Source organism: Herpailurus yagouaroundi, unplaced genomic scaffold (genome assembly GCF_014898765.1).
Source record: "Herpailurus yagouaroundi ecotype Mexico unplaced genomic scaffold, PumYag 162, whole genome shotgun sequence".
NCBI classification, from domain to species: Eukaryota; Metazoa; Chordata; class Mammalia; order Carnivora; family Felidae; genus Herpailurus; species Herpailurus yagouaroundi.
Genome location: NW_024412403.1, coordinates 25,600,893 through 25,612,350, shown reverse-complemented (window position 1 = coordinate 25,612,350; position 11,458 = coordinate 25,600,893). Strand labels below are relative to the sequence as shown.

At 38.2% G+C, this 11,458-nt stretch overlaps 1 long non-coding RNA gene across 1 annotated transcript; it reads left to right on the top strand.

The window, feature by feature from the left end:
* Positions 1 to 6,490: 6,490 nt before the first annotated feature.
* LOC121035751 (uncharacterized) lies at positions 6,491 to 10,774 on the top strand. Its single transcript, XR_005793046.1, has 2 exons — positions 6,491 to 6,537; positions 10,409 to 10,774. It is a non-coding gene; the product is annotated as an uncharacterized LOC121035751 (long non-coding RNA).
* Positions 10,775 to 11,458: the final 684 nt, after the last annotated feature.

The following is an 11,458-nucleotide window of genomic DNA, read 5'->3' as shown; positions in this document are numbered from 1 at the left end:
TCTACAGTGACAGGACTCAAAAAAGGGCAGACTTAGGATTTCAGCCCAGCTTTTTCAGACTCCAATTTTCATGTTTATTTTTTTCCTCTATCTCATAGATTCCAGTTTATTTGGAAAGTGAGAAATGAATAATTCAGTCCCTGCCATCACTGCCATTTGTATGAGACAACCCTCAAAGGAATGTGAAAATTTTGATAGATTGAGAGTGGGTAGAATATTATAAACACTACAAATTTTCTAAGCAAATTTGGGATAAGACAAGAAGTGCTCCCATAAACACTACGCAATAAAGCTAATAAACTAAAAAATTATTAAAAGATTTCAAAATTAATGAAAATAATTACTTGGAGAAATGAATTTTTCTTTCAATTTTCTTATCATATAAACACTAAGAATTTTTAAAAATTTATGAAAAGATATCATCTGTTATGTCCTAGAATATAGTTTAGAAGTTAATTAGCTGTACTTGGCAATAAAAAACTTAAGATAGCTTTCTTAGAATCTTGAGTTGTTCATTAATTGGTGTGTTGATGCCAATTTCAAAATCCCATCTTATTATTTTGCTTGGAATGATTAATAATAACCAATGTATTCCCCGGTAAAGGGATAATATGCATTTAGAATTACAAAGATTACAAAAATACAGCTGCATATTGTGATTACCAGAAATGAAAAAAAACAATTATTCTACTTTTTTATAATTACATTTGAAAACTTCAGAAAAACATATGTATTAGGACAAGTTTACTCTGCATATCACTAAATCATCTAAATGCATAAGCACAAATAGCAAAAATGATTAAAATAGTGCTTTCTGATGATAAAAAATTTACAGCTAGGGACATTTGGGTGGCTTCATTGGTTAAGCATCTGACTCTTGGTTTCAGCTCAGTTCATGATCTCATGGTTCGTGAGACTGAGCCCTGCATGGGGTTCCATGTGCTGACAACACAGAATCTGCTTGGGATTCTTTCTCTCTCCCTATTTCTTTGCACCGCCCCCCCCCCAACATACTCATACTCTCTCTCTCTCTCTCTCTCTCTCTCTTTCTCAAAATAAAAACGTTTACTGCCATATTTAGAACTATATGAATGAAAGTTAAATATCAAAAAAATTCTTGTTTCTATAACATCATAGAACTCTACACTTCAGCTGGACTACTTTTTGTTATTAGGGATTAGACGTCCTACAAATTATAGGTCCAAAGTAGAAGACCCAAGTAAACATGATGAAGTAGAGAGATGGAGAAAGAGAGAGGTGAAGATTGAGAGATGAGAGAGAGACAGAGAGAGAGAGAGAGAGAAACATCACCTCGATTATAGTGGATATAGGTGGAATGGGGTAGCATGGAAAGTGATAATCATGAAAATTTATCCCTTAGTCTAATATTTACATGTTAAGTACAAATTCAATTTCAACTTTTTCTTGTTAAGAGTTTCTAATAAGTAATAGACTTGAACAATTAGAATTTCATTTCTTTATTTGTCTGGCTCAATAACTAATGGAGATTTTCGTCAATTTATTAATGAAGAGCAATAGTCTTCCATAGCCTCAGATTATATTAGGGCTATAGGTAATTACCCCTGCAAAATAAGGTTCTAATTGGCTACCCAGCGATCCATTTTGATGTTCTCTTTCTTTCTATGTAGGCGAAATATCTGTATGTACATAAGAACTTCAAATGTTTTAAATTTGTATAAATATTATATGGTTATTCAGTGATCATAGAACACTGCATTAAACAATCGAAGTTGATTTTAGCCAGTGTGTAAGACAGGGAGGAGGGGGGTAATGAAAAGTCAAGTGGAATGCACTGAAAACTGTTTTATCTCCTGGCATAAAATCATTGACCCAGAATCAAGTGCTGAAGAAAAATTTATTCCTAATCATTGTAAACAAAGACTGTTTTCACCATGAGAATCCTTGCTTCACAAGGAAACCTGTAACCAGTTGCAGCATGTCTGGTGTCACTGACTGAGTGGGGAGTCTGGGTCACCAATGCTGAGCCACAGAGCTATAGAAATCTCTCTATCCTCATATAGCTCCATCCCCTCTGGCAGTGCTTCTTCTCTCTGCCCTTGATCCACAGAGTTCCAGTCGCTGGATGTCCCACCTTGGTTTACTATTCTCCTCAATGTACCTTATTACCATATTGTTATAAATTCTATAGTCATCATTTATAATAATAGCAGATACTTAATCTGCCAGAATAAGAAACATAAACTATGTATACCAAAGTATAATTTTAATACTCCAGGTATTAATCTCTAGAAACCAATTCCTGCCTCTATTCTTTTGGCCACACTGTAATTTACCTTCAGCTTTGAGGACAGTTACTATCATGCCAACAGCTTCCAACCTCATGAAAATGTCTCTCTGTATGAGGGCTTTGTCTGGTTGTGGAAGCATGATCAGTTTGTGTCCAAGACAGAATGTAAATGTCAAAAAGCTGGTGCCTCACAGTAGAGATTTAGTGGATTATACACTAGCTTTTGGACCTCAGAGTAACACTGCTGAGATGTGTTCTACACGATCTCTCAGAAGGTCTTTACTGTGATTGAGCTCCATTTGTCCCCAACATTAAGGCTCTATTGACTGGCTTTTCTTCTATGGCTATGTAATATCTTCACTCTTTTGATGTAATTCCTGTGATCCCCTCCTAAATAAACTATCTCAAAGACTTAATGTAGGAAGACACTTGTCCTCCTCAAATCTTCATTTGATTCACTAGTATTTTATCTTTGGTGGAAGAGGGTTTGTAAGGAAGATTTATTTCAGAAATATTACAACATATAAAAAAATACACAAGTCTTAGTTTCTACTCATACAGTGGATCTATTTTGGGGGGAAACCATGTTAGGAGATTTGGTATTAGAAGTGTCCCTAGAAAGTAAGCTCTGATAATAAGTTTATGAAAATGTCTATAACCCATTTATTAATTGACCATAGCTCATTTATCCATTGTCTTGGAAAGATACCCATTTTCGAATGGGGCAGGGAACAAGAGAGGGAACTCCAGATGATTCAGAAAAATGACCTTACCTTTCATCCCATATGATTTTATATCTGCTACAGATACAAACACTCTGTGGAATCTCTGGAAAACCACAACAGGAAAATTTGCTCTAGAGTTCTTTTTTTTTTTTTTAAATGTCAATTTTTTTTTAATTTTTTTTTAACATTTATTTATTTTTGAGACAGAGAGAGACAGAGCATGAACGGGGGAGGGGCAGAGAAAGAGGGAGACACAGAATCTGAAACAGGCTCCAGGCTCTGAGCCATCAGCACAGAGCCTGACGCGGGGCTTGAACTCACAAACCGCGAGATCATGACCTGAGCCGAAGTCGGATGCTTAACCGACTGAGCCACCCAGGCGCCCCTGCTCTAGAGTTCTTGATGAAAGTCATGACTTTTCTAGAAGAGAATTATGTACTTTTCAAAAGTAGTTGCTGGTATGCTGATGGACTCTGGAGGAGACGAAGGCCTGAGAAGTTTCAGGGGGCATAACTAAGTCACATAAACAGGTTATCTAAACACCCATGGCATCTAAATCTCTTGTGTCATGATCTCTACATTAGCCTCCTTATGTAGAGCTGCTGCGGGAGGAAAACCTCAGGGATTTTTTTTTTTTTTTTTTGTCATCTCAGTAGGTAGTTGTGAGCTGAAAATTTACTACTGGTTAAGACTGCCTCTAAAATAAGAAGTGAGGAGAAATCTTCCAACTAGCTAGAGATTTGAACAGTTCCCTTGTTGTGAGAATAAGATATACATGGGCTTTTGTGGATAGTTGTAAATACTTAGCTGGACGTTTATGGGTCTAGAAGAAGAATGAGGGAGGTCTGGAGAAGAGACATATAAATGTTCATTGAGATTGGTCACAAAGTGTGTAGATACTTGTGACTCATGTCAATGTCTAGTGGTGAAAAAACAAAACCAGATAGATACAATGGCTTATCCCAGTGGTTTCACAATGGGATATTAGTGAAATAGTAATGATGGGAATGGAGGCTATGCTTGGGGTCCACTGTGTGGGCCGCATAAAACCAAGGCTGGTTTATCTACTTCTAGTACTGAGTAGAAGTACTCAGTACTGAGCACCTGACCTCTCAGTAGCTGAAGACATCCCTGATACTTCAGTATGTTACCATCCCTTAAAGACAACACGTAGTTATGTTATGTACAGATGATTACATCACACCTGTTCTTCCACGAAGGGGATAGTAACTCATCCTTCCTGAAATTGATACTGGTGTGTGTTTGCCTTTCCTAACCCCACATCTTGACTATATTCTGCAGACTTACAGTTTCTGGCTTTCCCACACAAGACTCTTTAATACACAGCCTTAGATTAAGGGACTCACTCGAAGGCAAAGGATGCAACAATAAGCACATGACCAGAGAGTTCACTGGCTGTGCTGCATTTTCACACAGAAGCTGCCAGACTAATAGAAAGTTGCAATGGCCTTTGAAAGGCAGAACTTGGAGAAGAACCTCCGTAGCATTTATGTGTTTTCCTTCACAATGCAGTATGTACATTTAATCAATAGTCATTATATTGTTCTATATCTCTAATATCAAAAATACAAGTTTCTGGGAATCAAAAAACAGAAGAAGGAACAGTCCATCTCAACATCACTACCAATGAATCACTTGGGTAGTGTGTTTCATTCCCCAACTAGAGACACATTTTGATTTGAGGCCCTGATCCCTGGGAGAATATCGTACATCTATCAGAGAACACAGTAGAATTTCCATTTAACATATAACAGTGCCTGGCTTCTCCCTGGTCATTGTGTCTTTTTCATGTTGATAAACTGGAATTTTAGGTAAGAGGTTTAGATAAAAGCTACCATCATACCTGTGATTATTGGCATTGATTATTATGGGGAACAAGCAGTGATATTACATAATGGGATACAGAAGAGTATGTCTGTAACACAAGACATTTACTTGAGTATCTGATACTATCTCCCTTCCCAGGGATAACAGTGAAGAGGAAATTATAGTAACCAGGACCTGGCAAGGGCCTGGAAACTGAGAACTCAATCCTTCCTATTGAACCCTACATCAGAGATCTGTACAACCTCACTAGGCAAGCTATCTAGACCAACAGAAGTGCTGGGAAAATATTAAGGGACTCCAAAAGGAGTGGTAAAAGAGAAAGATAATGAATATCAATTATGTTCTTAATGTTAACTGGGTCAGTTTAAACTGTAGTTTGACTGACCCTTCTGTGGAAGATCTTATTTTCTTAGGGGACACGACCAGTTGGTGAAGAATTAATAAAGGGCAGAGTGGATATAATGTTGGTCATGAAGTCTAAATGTTGCAAGGTGTAGACCGTAGGTGATGAATTCAGTGCTTCATTCAAATTCCCTTAGTCCATCCCAGAGAGTAACTGCCACTTTGGTGGAGTCTCCCTATATGTCAATGGCTTTCTACATGTTGCATGTGTATTTCTCCCTTTGATGGCTTTCTCTGGCTACATGAGCAAGATAACCTGCCCTTATGGCAGTTTGGAAGTATCAGGGGCCTAATGACTGCTATAGTAACCATCAGCCAATGAGGAAGTGAATAACCAACTCACCTTACTCATCCCTCAAGGGCACAATTCTGAGATGTTTTCAACAGTTTCTCATTGGCATTGAAATCTAATTACCTGCAGAGGTTATGTATCTTTTATTGGTTATTCTCCCTTATCCATCCCACTTTCCTACTCTCTCACCATGCTTCTGAATTATTTCCAAATAAACTCTCAGCCCAAAATCACTTGTTTTACAAATGACTTTTTTGAGGAACAAAAATTAAGACACCATCATCATACAACTTACTATTGGATTATTTTGCTACCAAAAATCTAACTAATAGAAATATATTTGGTTGAATATGCATTACATTTACATTCTCTCCAATTAAAATAATCTATCCATAATTTACAGACACATGTGCTTAATGAAGAAAGAAAAACAATCATGTATTTCTGTAAATGATTATCCGAGCCAGATTCATGACAGAGGTCAAGTCTTTAAAGTCGTGATGAGACAAGAACAAGAATCTCGATAAAGAAAATGAACATTTTAAATGAACTAGAAATGGCAACTTGCCAGAAAATCACTCCCTTTAAGGGCACTGATGGGACTTTGAGGTCACATAGCCAAGTCTACATCAAGAGGATGAGTTCTTTGAGTCGTATTTTCAATGGATTTGTTACATTTACATTGTGTATCAAGACAGCTCTCAGGAGTGAAGGTAATAGTATGTTACAGATAGAAAGCAAAATGGTTCCCCAGGGAGATCAAGGCCACAAATGAAATCCTTTGCTTTAGCTTCTGGTATGTCTGCTTTTATAACTTGACCCTTGCCCATAGGCTGAGCTCTGCCCACAGCTCAGGATAAAATACACTTCTAGCCTGGACAAATTTAGAAAACTTTAACTCAGTGACACAGAGTGGTCAGCACAAAGGCACACTTGCAATTTTTTTGTCCCAGAGTAACTTTAGTCTGCCTCATTGCTGTGATTCATCCCTGCTCAGTACAGTAAGGCTGCTCTTCCTAGTCACAAATGATTCCTAAGATAAAACCCTGTGCTTTCCTCTCAGCTCATTCTTATACAGGACCACGGTATCTTCTTTTTGAAACTTGTTTCTTCCTGTCTTAATCCAAACCTAGTCCTCTGTTTTTGTCATCCAATGACTATTCTTTTTTTTCCCTAAACTTTTGTTTTATTTATTATCCTACCTTGTTGAAGAAATCTAGGAGATCATAAGCAGTCATAAATCTATAGACATATTAGTAGCCTTTAAAATATGTATAGAAGGAAAAGAACTACATATGAAGAAGTAAGAATGTACTGCAAGAAAACCAAAGGACACTTATTGCAGTCAAGCCCATGATATAGATCTGAGTATACAGCTGGTCTTAAACTCTATTTTCCACTTCTATAATTTCATCCACCCCTGTTGTCTCACAAAGCTGCTATGCAGATATCTTGCAAATACAGGGGCCCTGCATTTGCATTTTGCACTGGGCTCACAATATATGTAGTATTTCCTGGCCTCATTTACCATGTTATAGGCAGTCCCTCTTATTGGTGGCCTTGACAAAACCCCCTCCTGGGCCACTTTCTGACAGGGAGCGGGGTATTGACCAATATACCTTAAGGACTCACAATTTGTTAGGTCTTGTGCTAAACACTTGCTGTTTACAATCTCGTTTCAAGCTCACAACAACCCAGTTGTGCAATTCCTCCTGTTTTCCCCATTGTACTGGGTGATAAAACAGGGACATAGAGAGTCAAGAAATATTCACCAAATGTCATAGCCGGGAGGTTTCACATCTAGGAATCAAACCCAAAATATTTGATTTGGGAAGCTGTAATATTCTGTCTCATGTCAGAAATGGCCTGGACCAATACAAAAACAGAAAAGGAGTCCCAGGTTGCAGTTTAAAATGAGGCTGTGGACTGTACTTTTTAGGGACTAGTATGACTATGGTTAATGGATTTAGCTTTGGGTTCTGGGTGGGTCCTAGGAAAATTTAGGAAAGAGCAAAAGGAATATTTAATTGGCCTCAGGACTGTTAAAGAAAATCAATGAAGCTTATTAGTGAATCTAGTTCAGGAGAGCAGGGTACAACCTAGGAACTAAAAAGCAGATCAAACTCACTAATGGTCCTGCCAAGGCCAGAGGCCCTGGGCTCTCTCTTCTGCCTGGAAAGACCTCTGGTAGGGGGGACTGAGTCATTTCCTGGCTCTTGTCCCACCTGCACAGCCTGGAGCAGAAGAAGCAGCTGGTCCCAACACAGGCAAAAGTGTCTGCTCATCACATGGGGGTTGACGGAACTCTGATTCTTTTAGCTCTTTGCATTGACCTTTTGATAGTCCTTATTCTGGAGTAAATGACAAGGCCCTTTAAAAGCTTTTCCTATGGGTGGTCAAATGAATAATGGTCATCCAGGTGGCAAGATTTGCTCCTTAAATGATCATGATGACTGGGAAGACCCAAGGAGAGACTGATTCAGCAAGCCATACACTTTAGGCTTTAGGGCAAATCTCTGCCCAGTAGGGCTGGAGTCATCCTCACTGCATCAGGGACTTTGATGCTGCCCTCACCTGAGTCTTCAGGCTTTGTTGGATGACCCCTACATCCTATGCCCACCCTCCTCTCCCCGCTGATGTATCTCCTTCCTCTGATGGGGTCCCGGCTGATAGTATTTACCTATCCTACTCCCATTGAATCAGGCTCTTTATGTGGGAGGATGGGACCTCAAAGAGAACATTGAAGACTTGGTCTAAAGTGAGCAAAGATCTAGAATGATCAGGACAGCCATGCCAGGAGGCTACATCCGGTGGGTAAACAGGTGCCTCCCAGGCTCTCAGCTTAAGACATCCCTCTTCACTTCATTCCATCTTGGAAGGACACTTAGGGCCTTATTTCTGACTGAAAAGATTCCTAAATTCCCTTTTGGGGAGATTTTTTTTTCCTTTTTTTGCCACTATGTTTGCCACCGAATCGCTCAAATCTATACTTCGCAAACATCTTATTACATGCAAATGTCCTTGGCCATCTATACTGTGATAAACCCATCAGTTATTTTCACAGAAGATCACTGGTACAAACATCAAAGTCAAATTCACAATTAAGTCCTAGAGTTTAAGTAGTATGAAAGTCCTGTGGGGTCTTTCCATGATGTAGCCTGTGGCCATGGAAGCTTCAAGTTCCCTCTGGCAGAGGTGTCTGGGGCTGGGTGAGAAAGTGGGTGAGCTCAGACCATAATTAAAGTATGAATCCAATTCTGAACAAATTTTTAATTCACAGATGTGTATACTAACCTCAGGGAATCAAGATGCTATTGTTGATACTGCTGCAGAAATGTGTTTATATGAAGTTTCTTCCTTCCTTCATAGTTCTTTTAAGACAGTAAGTAAAAACTCACTCAAAAAAGGGGGGAATACATTTAATTCATTTCTGTGTAGTGTTCTCAGCTTTGTAGAAGGGAAACCTAACCCTAAGACATAAGGTAAAATTCTCAAGAGAAAGTTCCATCAAAGTTTAAGTTTGAATGGAATAAAAAACTCAGTCAAAAAAACAATGAGGATAAGCCAGCATGTGAAAAGAAGAAAAGCTTTGGCAGAGGAACTAGCTCATGAGAAGGCACAGAAAAGAGTAAGAATGGTACCTTTGGAAACATTATGAATCCACCTCAAAAAAAAATGAGAATCTCTTTAAATGGGGCCACCTCCACTGCCAGATAGGTGGGTCATCTGAATCTCCCAACCTACCCGTTTATATTTTCCAAGAAGCTTTTTTTGGACATTGACACTTCAGTTCACATTTCAGCTGAGAAGATATTGCCAAGTTACATGAGTATACCAGAAAACCCAGAGTAATGGTTTAAGGAATCAGGAAGCTGTGCAAAGTCTAAGGGGTAAAGAAGTTCAGAATGGAAATGAGGATTGAGGAAAAACTTACATCGTGGACAGGAACCCTACAGAACAAGTAGAGGATGCATGTTGAGATTTAGCAATTTTTTGAATCGTTAGGCCTAGGAGTCAAACTCTTAGCAGAATTGGACTCAGCCTGCACTTACTGTGTTAGTAATGAAGTCCTGGTTCAGTTCTGGTCCCAGTGGAGCCAACACTTCCCAGAACTCCAGTTAGAGCTGGAAGCAGTTGCAGCCTCAGGTGAAAGTGTGACCTGTAGAAATTGGACCTGGGACCTGGGTTCTGATGTTACTGTTCTAATGGCACCAATGTAGTCTAACACCTAGACTAGAAAACTTGTTCAAATATTCTTTTGCTTTTCATATGTATAATACAACTACCAAAGTATGCTTAACTCTGCAATGTCTTTTGGCTTCCTTCCATTACTTTTTATTCTGATTACCACCATTCTCATTACAGGACTTTATTTAATTATCATTTATGGTCTATTGACCTCAAAATACCATAAAGAAAAAAGTACAGTAAAACTGCCATTCTATTAAAATAATAATAAAAGGGAGATGAATAGATCTGAACTTCAGTAATTTCTCTGATATAACTCCTATTTACATTTACTAATTTCCCCCCTAAAATATCCTTTGATACATAAATTATTTTTTCTCTTCTTGATTTTCTTGTTCATTTCTACTTTTGTGCCTTTGTTCATGCATTTACTTAATCAGAGCATTCTCTTTCTGATAGGCACATACTGTATTCACGCCCGTTATTGAACAGGCATTTCAAGCATCATATAGATAGCTCAAGTAAAACAAAGCCTCCATGAAGCCTTTCTTAGTATTTCCATCCATATACTACCTTTCTTTTGACTCTCCACAACACTTTCTATGTCTGTTAACATGCAAAAGACCTGATGAACTAATTACATATTTTATTCACTTATGTTCGGTGCTGTGATGCACCACTTAGAGCCCCCTGCAGGGATAAAAAGCATTCTTTCAGCTGCTGGAAGGAAACTGCAGACAGCCTTCAGATGTCGTCCAGCTTTGAGAACCGTTTCATCAGAAAAGCCAAACTTCACCTGAGAGCACACCCCACTGCCTGCATCAATGACTGGTTCTAATGTTGAAATGAACACCGAGTCCCATTTCCCCCAAACAGGACGACTCCAAAGTGTCATATGAATTTAGGAATTCCTTGTAGATCTGCTGCTAAATACTTCTTCGAGAAAACGTCACAGAAAACTCTTTTCTCTGCTTGATCCTGCTTCCTCCTCTTTTCTTCCATAGATGTTAATTTTTAAAGTTTCCCCAATAAATCCTCTGTGTGTTTTTATCTCTATTGCATTCCTGGGGAAATCTAAACCATGTTATCATTCATTTGTGAAACATATATCTAATTATATTCACTGTTTTATGTGCAAGACATAGCTCTATGTGGTTGAAGAAATGAAGAAGAAACAGTAACTCTCCTCACTCTCAAAATTCTAGCATGAGAGATGAGTGAAACATGTATAAATGTGTGTAAAAGGCAGTTTATGACATAGTTAAATAATATCAAGATCTGGTACAGAAATCACATGTAAGCATTTTTTATCTTCTCGAAGGGATTTTCAACTCCTTTATGCTAGGAGTATATGTTCCTAGACTTTTTGCTATCCAGTCACTTGAATGAAACGGATACTCTTAGTATGTAATTGTTAAATTGATCTCATGTTGGATTGTTCTGGAAAAAATCTTAAAATCTACAAAAAGTATTCAACAGAGGCTCTTTTACACAATGACTTAGAGTAACTGTGAGTTAATTTGAATGCTCAGGAGTCATTTTATTCATGGGTATATTTATTACTGAAAGCAAGAATTATAGCTAAATAACTCTGAGTCAGAAATGTCAGTGCTAAAACCTAAAAAAAGTGCTGAGGTTCACATTGAAGGGAACAACATTCATAATTTCAAAGACTCTCAGATTGATTGGTTCAGCTTCCTAGACAGGTAGGTACTGCCCTCCATTTACAATCTT